The sequence below is a fragment of the Vigna unguiculata genome, chromosome 7 (genome assembly GCF_037176805.1).
Source record: "Vigna unguiculata cultivar grain cowpea cultivar isolate G323 ecotype 2 chromosome 7, ASM3717680v1, whole genome shotgun sequence".
NCBI lineage: Eukaryota > Viridiplantae > Streptophyta > Magnoliopsida > Fabales > Fabaceae > Vigna > Vigna unguiculata.
In genome coordinates this window covers 3,580,161-3,593,367 of record NC_140798.1, presented here as the reverse complement: position 1 = coordinate 3,593,367, position 13,207 = coordinate 3,580,161, and the positions used below count along the sequence as shown (strand labels likewise).

Below are 13,207 nucleotides of genomic sequence, written 5' to 3'. Positions count from 1 at the left end.
TTCTTCTTTTTTGTTCATGTGTTTTTGTTATTTTTAAGTTGTATTGTTTTTTTTTTCCTGTAAAGCAGTTGACCTATTTTATTTTTATGTATTAGATGGCAAGGAAATTTGATATGATCAAGGATATTGATGGAAAAAGGGAGACTTTGAAACTTGTTGTCCGAATTGTGGATCTGTGGTTTGTTGAGTCATGGGATTCCAAATGAAATATGGAGATGATTCTGACAGATCAAAAGGTAATGTATGATTGTATTGTCATTGTATCAATGTATTTTCTATGTGTATATATTTGATGTTTATGGATGGTTATGGTGGTCAGGGTGATGTTATCCTTGCTATGATTAAGAAGGAAGACATTGCTACGTGGGAAGACAAGCTAAAGGAAGGAGAAAGTTATATAATGCATAACTTCAAAATTCTTAATAACAGAGCTCAATATAGAGTTTGCGACCACCCCTTTAAGCTATTGTTTATTGGAGCAACGTCTGTACGACGACAACCAATTGCCAGTATTCCTGCAAAAGTTTGGAAGTTCAAGAGTATAAAGGATATCATTGATGGAAACTATTCTGCAGATTTGTTGGTTGGTAAGTTTTTCTCCTTGATTTATATCTGTTTTCTATTTTTTTTTTGTCTTTACTTACTATTTTGTTTTTCCATTTTAGATGTCATTGGTGTGGTGGATAATGTGGAGGAGAAACCAAGTTCCAAAAATGTTGTGTTTGACCTAAAGGACTTGAGGTACAATTGATTGTAATGTTATTATTTGTCACAGATTAAGTTTATTATTTCATTTTAATGGTGTTTTGAATTTTTTTTTCTATATTGCAGTGGTGCGTCAATCTGTTGTACTCTTTGGGATTCATATTGTTTGCGAATGGTTAGTTATTGGAGGGAAAGTCGTGAAACACCTTATCCGGCTATTATTCTTACTCAGGCAAAGATAAAGGTTGCCTCAGGTTTCATTGTATTTCAATATGTTTGTTATATTTATTAGTCTACGTTAAATGGAAATTTATTTCAATTATTTTGTATATAGGTCCATGACCGGTGTCATTGTCTAATTGTTGGAATGGATCGAAGTTGTTTATGGGAGATGATATATCTGAACTGATTCAATTTAGGAAGGAATTTTCAAAGTAATAATTTTATATTACGAGTATGTTATTCTATAACTCTTTGTATTTGATAAGTACTAACTAATGTTTATTGTGTAGAACTACTGCTCATGAAATTTTCGAGGAGGGAAGCCAATATAGTGGATCTTCCCAGATTAGTCATGTTGATAGATTTATGTATAAAACTGTTGTTAAGAGTGTTTCACAGATCCTGACTGTGATAGAGGTAGTTTTGATTTTGTATACTTTTATAATCCATTTTTGTTATTATTAACCCTTCTTTTATTGTTGTAGGAGATTTCATGTGTTACTGTTGCACACACACTTAAATTTAACTTAGGAAATGATGGATGGAGTTACTTGGTTTGTAACTTATGCGCAAAAAGAACATATGAAGTTGGTTCTTTTAAGTGTTTGAATTGTGATGGTTATAATGAGTATCTGAAAATGAGGTTAGTAATAGCTGTGTAGTCAAATTATCTTACTAATTAGTAATGAATGCTTAGTAGATTAAGTACTAAGCATCTTATTTATGATTCAATATATGTTTTCAGATACAAGCATCTTATTTATGATTCAATATATGTTTTCAGGTACAAGCTTGAAATTCAAGTGACTGATGGAAAAAAGGTTGCTAACTTCATGCTTTGGGACCAAGACTGCATCAATTTAATTGGTCTTTCTGCTGGTGACTTGCGAAAGAAAATGATCAAGGTTGTACATTTTTACTTTTCCATTAGTAATATAATAGTGGCATAATAATGCTCATTTCATTTCATCTTTGTTTTTCAAAATATATTAGGATGGTGAGGAGGATCCTAAGTGTTTTCCAGAGGATCTAGACGTTCTTTTGGGTTGTACTTTGGCTTTCAAGGTCAAGCCACAAGGAAATAACTGACCTGCTTCAGTAATGAGAGTTTCAACTGATCGTGAAATCATAGGTCACATTAGTAGTCTTCTTGGACAAACTGAGGTCGTAATTTTAATTGTTTTGTACTAATTATGTCATGTATTTTGAGATGGAACTAAAGAAATCAAATTTTGCAGGTAATGGAAATTGTTGAAGCTAAGGAAAATTGTTCTGATGAATTAGAGGTTCGTAAGGACAAGTCCATAGTAAGTACTTATTAAATTGGTTGGTTTTATTAATTCCCATTTTCATGTATTGTATGTTTTAATGTATATTGAGTAATGCGGGCAATTGAGGTTGGGAAACGTACGAGTGCCAGTGAGTCTGATGTCCATACTCATACTGGGAGTTCTTTAGTAAGTATTTTAAAGTCAGTCTGATTTGTGGTGTGATCAAAATTTATAATTTTAAATGTTAAATTTTCAGGCAATGGAACTTGCTGAATGTGGTGATAATGCAGCATGCGACTTATTTGCTGATACTGATAGTTCATTAGTAAGTATATAAGTAGATACATTTAGTGTCTTAATTTTACTGGACAGTTTAAAGATGTAATTTGACTAAACATATGATTCATTGCAGATGTGCCTTTCTAGGACTGTTGATCTTGATCCGGATGTTGTTTTATGTGTCGCCCATAAAAGATCTTTGCACTACCAGTAACAATGAAGACATACAGTATATTCCAGAAAATTTCATGGATTTTGATCTTTTGGAGGACTTGCCATTAGCCCAAATGTCAGCTACAAAGACAATGAAGACTATCAAGAAGGAGAAATGATATTTAATTTATGAAAGCTATGGAAATTATTGTAGTAAATGTTGCTTAAGAATTTATGTTAGTTTCCTTAGAAATGTTTTGGCTCCTTCAGAGGATGCATTCGTTGATCCTGTTTTGATAAATTGTACTGGGGAACCTTCTTTAGTATTTTAAAGAGTTTTGGTTGTGATTACGTTGAAGAAAGTTTGTACACTTTTTGTATGTTGTGACCTTTAAATGTTTAATTCATTCATATATTTAGGGACCGTATTTAGCAATTCATAAATCATAACATGTATATTAATACTAAACACTAAGGTCTATTATAAAAAAAAAAATTGTAATCGTCCATAGGTTTATGTATTTATAGTCAGAATTCAACATGTTATCCATTGTTTTAAGTATACTACCATAATCAGAATTAAAGAAGACTAGCATCACACCGTGTTATTAATATTCTTTTAAGTATATTACCATGATACGCATTGATACATGATCCTTTTGTTACATTCGAACCTATGCATTCAGTTTAACATTTTCATATATTTTTTATAACATCTTATCTGGATTGATTAGACATGCATTTAATAAAGATACGTTAAAGTTTATAGAGCAGTAGGATATCATAATTCATTAAAACAATCATTAGACCGGCATTTATTAAAGCTAAAAACGTGCAATAGTTAAAGTTGATGGTACGATATTGTATTCCATTAAACCAATTAATTTGATAATTGTTTCCTGCGCTACAAGCAATGTGTAAGAGCAATGTGCATGTACAATATTATATATAATATAATGAAATGTAATTGTATAAAGCTGGCAGATTAGACACATTAGAATGAAAAGACTTGCATTTAAGAACCCGAAATCATGCTTCGCATTGACATGACTTTATAGTGGTGTTCATTTTGACGGTAAAAATTTCACGATTCATCTATCCAGTATCATGCAACTGCCAAAATCTTTAGATTAGTTTATGTTAAGACAACCTTTAATGGTTAAGTAGATGAGAATTTGGTAAATCAAATCTGTTGTAAATGGTTGAAGCACAACATACTATTGTTATTCATTAATTGGATTTGTTTCATTTATCTGTTCACAAAGCAGTATTATGAACTATATTTGTAATGTTTTGAAAATTTCGTGTAGAAGTTTTTCTATGATCTTCAAATATAACCTTTATATATTATGTAAATGTTGTTATTTCCGAAATAATTATCATTGTGTGTGGTGTTTAATGTAGAATGATGGTCGATGAAAATAGAATCTGCAGTTCAAGTGCAAGAATAAAAAGAAAACTCATAATGCAGGAGAAGAGGATGAAAGCTACATACAAAAATTAGAAGCGCGTTGAAAACACAATGCCAGATCGTACCCCAATTAGCTGATGTAACAACTTATTTTGTTAATCAAGATACATTGCATATGGAATCACAACTTCAATCTTCTGATATTAGATTCAGGAATGTTCAAAGAAATGTTACAGGCTCACGAAAGAAGCCTCAAAGTTTGCTTGACAAGTTTGAAGGCATTGTGAATAATGTGACTAACATAAGTCAATGGAATATACCAAGTCAATCATTTATATTGGAAGATGTTGATGAACTAGAATCATATTCAGATGAGTCTGAATCGCTTGGTCAAACAATAGAAGGTAATTTTATTTTGGAAATGAAATTAATAGTTCATCATTATTACTGATATGTTGGTCATTATTAATTAAGCAGTCATTGATGAAGTAGATGATAGGAACCATCAAAGCACGGAAACTAATGCAAGATAAGTAATCTAAGAAGTTTTTGATGAACATAATTGTTATGATATATGGGAAGTTCAACTAATAATTATATTAATTTCCAAATTGTATGCAGATATAGGAGATTCGATCTATGTTTGTCAGCATTGCAATGCATATATGTGGTATCAAGAACGCATTGGCAAATCTCATCATATGATTAATCCGAACTTTCAGCTATGTTGCTCAAATGGAAAAGTTGAATTGCCAATGTTGAAAAAACCCCCGGATGAGCTAAGTCAACTTTTATTTCAATCAGATTCAAAACAGAGCAGAACTTATCAGAAGAATATCAGAACATACAACATGATGTTTGCATTTACATCACCTGGAGCAAAAATTGACAATAAATACAACAGTGGAAGTGGTCCACCAAATTTGAGAATCCAAGGACAATCATGCCACATAATTGGTAGTCTTCTTCCACCAATTGGACAACAGCCAAAGTTTGCTCAATTATATATTTATGATACTGAAAACGAGATACACAACAGAATTCAATCTCTGAGGTGCAATTCATTTGTCTTAACAATTGTTATTATATTATGTAACATGTTTGTATTGATCTGAAATTCAATGTAGGAACAACAATGATATTGATGCTGAAATTGTTAGAACATTAACAAACATGCTAGATAAGTACAATGTGCACACTAAATCTTTTCGTATGGCAAGGGACAAATATGTGGAGCATCCATGTCATGATCTTAAATTGAAACTTATTGCTGATAGGCAAAACGATGGACGTATATACAACATCCCCACCGTTTCAGAGGTTGCTGCATTAATAGTAGGAGATGTTGACACTACATCTCCTAGGGATATTATTATGGAAAGCAGAACAGGAAAATTACAAAGAATAAACGAGTTGCACACAAGCTACTTGGGATATCAGTATCCGCTGCTGTTTCCCTATGGTGAAGATGGATATAGGCATAATATTAGTCATCGTGATTCTTTGGCACTCAAACATAACCGCTTAACAATTAGGGAATGGTTTTGTTTCAGAATTCAAACCCGACAATGTGAGGCAATGACCATTCTTAGATCAAGAAGATTATTCCAACAATTTGTTGTAGATGGATATACAATGATTGAGTCTGAAAGACTATCATTCATCAGAAACAATCAGTCCAAGCTGAGGGTTGACAAATACAGTAACCTCTGCCAACCAAGCAATGAGAGCTACACAGAAGCTTCACAGAAAGGAAAATGTTTTGTGCTTCCATCTAGCTTTGTTGGTGGTAGGAGATTTATGGATCAATTATATTTTGATGGGATGACAATATGTGGTCATGTAGGATTCGCAGATCTTTTTGTAACTTTTACTTGCAATCCAAAATGGCCAGAGATTTCCAGAATATTGAACCCTTTAAAATTAACTCCTTCAGATAGGCCAGATATCATTGCAAGAGTTTTCAGAATCAAATTTGACCAACTATTGTCAGATTTAACAAAGAAGAACATATTGGGAAGGGTAATAGCATGTCGGTATACTTCATATACTTAACTATTTATTTGTTTCATTTAATTGATTATTCTAATCATGTAACTGATGTGTGATTGCAGACATGTATAGTATTGAATTCTAGAAACGTGGTTTGCCACATGCTCATTTGTTGTTATTTTTGCATCCATCAAGCAAGTACCCGACAGCCATGGATATTGACAAAGTAATCTCAGCTGAAATACCATGTGCCAAAGAAGATGCAGAATTGTATAACTGTGTAAAAGAACATATGATTCACGGCCCATGTGGAATCTCTAAGACATCATCTCCATGCATGAAAAATGGATCATGTTCTCAATTTTATCCAAAGAAATTTGAAGATACTACAACAATTTCAGAAGATGGTTTTCCTCATTATCGTCGAAGAAACAATGGTCTTAGCATTCTGAAGAATGATATTGCACTAGACAACTGATTTGTGGTTCCTTACAATCCTACCATATTAGTCAAATATCAGGGTCATGTCAATGTAGAATGGTGCAACCGTTCTAATTCAATCAAGTACTTATTTAAGTACATCAATAAGGGCTATGATAGAATTACTGCTGCCATTGTTTCTAATGAGAAGCAAGGTTTTTCAACTGATATTCCAAGGGATGAAATCAAACAATATATTGATTGCAGATATATTTCTCCATGCGAAGCATGTTGGAGAATATTTTCATTTCTAATTCATGGAAGAAATCCAGTTGTTGAACGATTGTTTTTTCATCTACCAGGTGAGCAATCAATGCACTTCAAGGATGATGATGACATTGATGATATCATGGCAAAACTGACAGTTAGGGAGTCCATGTTCACCAGTTGGATGGAGTGCAATAAGAAATATTCAGATGCAAGGGAACTAACATATCCACAATTTGTTACTAAGTATGTGTATAATAAGAATCAAAGGTGTTGGAAACCAAGGAAAAAAGGAAATACCATTGGAAGACTTGTTTGGGTTCCCTCAGCAACTGGTGAACTTTTCTACCTAAGGAGGATGCTAACAATTGTTAAAGGTCCAATATCCTACATAGATCTGCGAATTGTTGAAAACATAACTTATCCTACACTTAGAGAAGCATGTGAAGATTCTGGATTTTTGGCAGATGATAGAGAATATATCGAAGCTATCAAGGAAGCCAATGAATGGGGATCTGGAAACTTCTTGAGGAGATTATTCGTAACTATGCTCATGTCAAATAGTATCAACAAACCTGAGGAGGTTTGGAAGAAAACATGGGAAATGCTTTCTGATGGAATTCTATATAATGAAAGAATTATTGCACGAAATCCAGGTGAAATAGTTTTTAACAATATTAATGTCAATTTTGAATATGAAAGTATGTTAACTCAAGTTATTTGTTGCAGGCCTCAACCTGAATTTGGAACTATTGAAAAATTTGACTTTGATTGAAATTGAGAAGCTTTCACAGAACAATAGGAGATCATTAAAGGAATTTCCCTCCATGCCTTATCCTAATGATTTTGCAGTAAATTACCGTGGCAACCGATTAGTGTATGTTGAACTTGATTATAACAAGGATGATGAACTACGTATCTTTGAATCAAATTTTACCAGTATGACAGGTAAGTCATTTCTTCCTAATATTTTTCCAACACAAGTCATTGCAATTTATCTAAATTATTATTGATATGCAGATGAACAAAGACATATTTTCCAAAAGATTATAAATGCGGTGCATGATGAAAAAGGGGGCATGTTCTTTTTATATGGATATGGAGGAACTGGAAAAACATTTATGTGGAACACATTATCTTCTGCTCTTCGTTCTGAAGGAAAAATAGTTCTAACAGTTGCATCAAGTGGTATAACATCTTTGTTATTGCCTGGAGGTAGAATAGCTCATTCAAAATTTAAAATTCCAGTTCCAACACTTGAACACTCTGTCTGCAACATTACAAAAGGTAGTGAACTATCAAATTTGATGAAATTGGCCAACCTCATAATTTGGGATGAAGCACCAATGGCACACAAGTTTTGTTTTGAGGCACTAGATCGAACTTTAAAAGATATCATGAAAGAACACAACAAATCAGATTTCGTTTTTGGTGGCAAAGTAATAGTATTTGGAGGGGATTTTAGACAAATTCTTCCTGTTATCCCTCGAGGAAGCAGATATGATATTGTTCATGCAACTATCAACTCATCCTATCTTTGGGAGCATTGCCAGATTCTGAACTTGACCAAAAACATGCGACTGTTACAGCAGGGATTGCACAGCTCTACTATTGCTGAAATTGAAGAGTTTTCTTCCTGTATAATAAAAATTGGTGATGGTTCACTGAATGAACCTAATGACGACTTAGTAGATATAGAAATCCCTCCAGAATTTCTAATCAAAAACTACAAAGACCCTATCCAAGCTATAATCAATAGCACTTATCCACAACTACACCAAAAATTCAATGATGAGATGTTTTTGATATCACGAGCTATTCTAGCCAGTCGAATTGAAACAGTGGATGAAATCAATAAATCTGTTCTGGATTCTATTCCAGGTGATGCTTAACTCATACTTATCATTTTTTCATACATTTGTCATATTTTAAAAGTCTAACAACTGTTATTGATAAAATTTAGGTGAAGTAAAAGAATACCTCAGCGCAGACTATATTGATACTTCAGATACCATGGACGTTGATGTATATGACGGTATTACACCAGAATTTTTAAATTCATTGAGAACATCAGGATTACCAAATCATAGTATAAAACTCAAAGTTGGGACACCAATAATGCTTTTGAGAAATTTAGATCAATCTGAAGGTCTCTGTAATGGAAGCAGATTAATAGTCACCAGACTAGCAAAGCATGTAATTAGTGCAAAAATTATAACTGGGAAAAACAAAGGAACAGAAGTTTACATCCCGCGTATGTCTATGTCCCCATCTCAGTCACTGTGGCCATTCAAGATGATTAGAAGACAATTCCCAATCATGCTATCCTATGCTATGACCATAAACAAATCTCAAGGTCAGTCTTTAGATTGTGTTGGATTGTATCTGCCTACACCAGTTTTTAGTCATGGTCAGTTATATGTTGCAGCTTCCAGAGTTAAAAGCAAGTCTGGATTAAAGATTTTAATCCATGACACCGAGAATAACCCTTTGACTGCTACCACAAATGTAGTTTTCAAAGAAGTTTTCAACAATGTGTAATGAACGATTACATACCTGATCTTTTTTTGGCTAACCATGCATATGAGGAATAGTTATAGAGTAAGAATGCTTAACTGATGTTCTTAAATATGATGTTCTGGCGTAATGTATAAGTTTTTTGTCATAATGCCTTCCAGTAATAAATGAATATGTGGTACTTTGATGTTATCTCTTGCATTTATCATGTCTGAACTGACAATTACATTATGGTAAATTCGTATTGGGCATAGTGCATTAAATATGCAAACTGCCATTGACCAACAAGAAAACAATAATTAATTATATGCGCAGATAATATTCTGAAATAACTCCTAGGTTCATAGAGCAATTCCTTATATAGAATATTGCTTTGCAACCATATAATTAGCCCAATTGATATTGAATCTCTTACTTGACACACCACCTTAAATATGTAGTTGACCTCCCATAATTGTCAGTTTAATCATGTTTTGAACCCCAACAAGACCTTACAACGTCATATGAGCAGCCCAAGTAATATTGAATATTTAACTAAACACACTACCATAATTATCAAACGCATCTCCCATATGTCTGATATTATTAATCAAATATGCTGATGCAAATGAAGATCCGTGTTCATTTATTAACAACTATCCATACTATATTAAATACAACAAATTATGAACATTACATTTATTTATAAAATTGACTTTTTAAACATAAATATAAGTAATATTATATACAAACGAATATAGAAATTATTTTGTTCTTTATATTAACGTAATATTAGAGTAAGAGTTGTAATGTTATTTATGTTATTTATGAGTAACAGTTATAAAGGTAAATAATGTTATTTATGAAATCGTATTACCAATAAGAATACTAAGGTTTAAATATAGTTTTACTAATTATAAAATAAATTAATACTTGGTAATAATACTTTATATTTATTCAAAGTTTTCGGTAAATTCAATTTATATTAATTTAAATTTTTAACTTAATCAAAAAATGTAGATAACGAAAGTTGAAACTTGGTATAGTAATCCCAAGACACATGTACATATTTATCATTAAGTAAACATAGTCAATATAATAGTCAATATAAATAAGCAGTTTTATATCAACATTCCAAAATACATTAATGTTGATATACTAAATATCTAACATAAACTTAAACTAAATATTCCAAAATTCATAAAAAAGAAACTTAAACTAAGTGTTTGTAGGTCGTACGTAATACTTCGACAGACAAAATATTCAAAACATTACAATAAGCTAATTCTTCAATATATGGATTACGCCCTTTTCTTCATCCTCCACAACAAATCTTATCCGATCACCAGCAGCCAATCCGTTTTCTTTGCAAAACTTCTTCCAACCACAGGTCAAGTAACACTCATAGGAACTTCTGCCCGTCCAACGTATCTTACAGTCCCAGAATTGAGATTGGTCATTCGTCAGTGTGTAGCTCTTGCGTCCCTTGATCAAACATTCTTTTGCAAATTTGGAATCCAGATACTACATTCGAAAAAAACATGTTAAGGCATCATAGATATGAATTCAAGTATAAAAGCAGGACTATACATATCAGACTTACCAAAGAAGATGCTCTAACATCATAATTGCTTAATACTTTCTCAAAATCAGGAGCAGCAACTGGAACTTTGCTGTTTGCAGCATTGCCCGAATCTCTGTTATAATCCATTTCTACTCCTTCGGCCGAGAATATCTTATGAAGAAATACATTGTTTCCTACATAGTTTAAATGTAAGTAACACGGACCAGTCAACCCATAATATGGAATGTACCTACTAAAACCAAACAAAACCATCCTCAAAGACTCATCTGTATCGTCATATATTTCAAACATCTTTGACAGAGGGTCATACAACTTGACCGCGTAATTAAACGCAAGTTTATCCCGACAGAATATTTGGAAGTAATCTGGGACAGTAATCAATATCTAAGACAACAATCAAGACATGAACTATATTAGAATCAATGCCATACAAATGCAACTGTAAATGTAATAAAAATAGATTAATATTGCATACTGTGGCTGGGATAAACTGCACCCTAAACGCTTGGAAAAACCTTATTGAAGACAAAGGGTTACATCCAAGAGAATTCTTTGCTTTACCAAGGTACTCAAACTCGGTCCAGTCCAAATCAAAAAACCTTATACGAAAATACCGGTCTCCACAGTAAACAGTACACACATAATAAACATCGTTGAGGTTATAAAAAGAACGAATGCTCTGAACACCACGAAACTGTCTCTGACCCAAAAGACTGTGCTCAAACTCTATATTTATTGTATTTCCTTTCGGATCGCTAAAGAAGTTGGTCCCCAGCAGTAGCATTTTACCCCATTGCTCATAAAAAGCAACTTCGAACTCCAGACATTCCTAACATATACGAAACCAGAAGCATTCATAAAAATGAAAACTTTGAACACAAAATTGTACAAACACTTCAACCACAACACCATCGTACAAAAAAATATTAACTTTACGCCAGAACCTAGGTATTCCTATCCAAAAAATGAAACTTTAAATAAACAAAACAAAATAATGCACCAACCTCTGCGGGCTCCATCACCGTCACTGAGTTCTGGTAAAAGTTTGTGAAGCTGATGGCCCTTGATGAAGACATTTTAACGTTTGGAGGCTGCTGCAACTGCGATAGGGATAATGGTTTCTTTCTTCGTTTCTGACCAAACACAGGAATGATGGTTTCTTTCTTCGTTATGACCAAACACACGTACACTGATCCAACTTACCATTTAAAGGAACAAAACGTAACGACTGAACGAAATGAAACCCCCTGACGAAACCAATCAACGTGCAAAAAAAATATCACCACGACAAGACATGTAATAAGTTGATTTTGCCGCCATCTTTTCATATTCTGATAAAAATATTACATTTATTTTAATGATATTAAATTAGTAGTAAAAATGTTTACCATACCACTTTAATAATGTACTGTTAGGTTAAACAAGAAACCAAAATACCAAAACATAAAACAATTAACCGAAATTGACCTTAAATTCAAATTAATTGTCAAATTAATAAATCAATAAGAGAATAATATTACAAATATAACAACACTAATATATAACTGTAATTAATTCTAGGAAATTATATCAAAATTATATTTATTTAAGGAATATAATTATTACATATTCTTTATAATCATGTAAATATAAATAGTAATTTGTTTATAAAAAATAACTTTTAAATCTGACAAGAAAATCCAAAACAAAAAAAATTAACACCTGTTTTTTACTCTTTAATCTTGACCAAAACTCTAAACTTATTATCACAAACAATGTTTTGTAATTAAACTTCTAAAAAAAATGATACTGACATTTCTTAATCCAAACAAAATAATAATTTATATCATCACAAATAAATTATTCTAAATTACTCAAAAACACATAATATATAACACATAATACATACAAATAAGTAATTATACGTAAATATATAATTATATCATTGTTAGATGAATTTATTGTTTGAATATTTTTATATCGACCGTGCGTACTCATGCTAGTTTGAAAATTGTAAAAGTGTATTTTAAATTAGAATATGCTTTTGAGTTAAGTAATATGAAATTATAATATAATGTATTTTTGCATAAGAAAACATCAAATTTAAAGTATGCAATTTAAAATAAATGTTTAAATTAAACAATTTAAAGTATTTTTCATTTTTCATTCATAGGTTAAAAGAAATTTCTTAATGCCTTGAAGTGTAGGCTGGGACAAATTATACCAGTCTTTGCTTCATGCACTCCATGAATTCTCTTCTGTAGCTTCCAAAATTTTAATATTTTCACTTAAACATTTATTTCTATAGTTATAACAAAGGTTTTTAGAGGGATTAAGAAAGTAGTCCTAAAGTAAATGCTGCACACAACAGGAAAAATTATAAGAACAACTCTAAAATATAGATCCAAAATCAATTTTAAAATTTCA

The 13,207-nt window shown here is 31.9% G+C and overlaps 1 pseudogene; it reads left to right on the top strand.

The window, feature by feature from the left end:
• Positions 1-4,216: 4,216 nt before the first annotated feature.
• LOC114190137 (uncharacterized) lies at positions 4,217-9,261 on the top strand (annotated as a pseudogene).
• Positions 9,262-13,207: the final 3,946 nt, after the last annotated feature.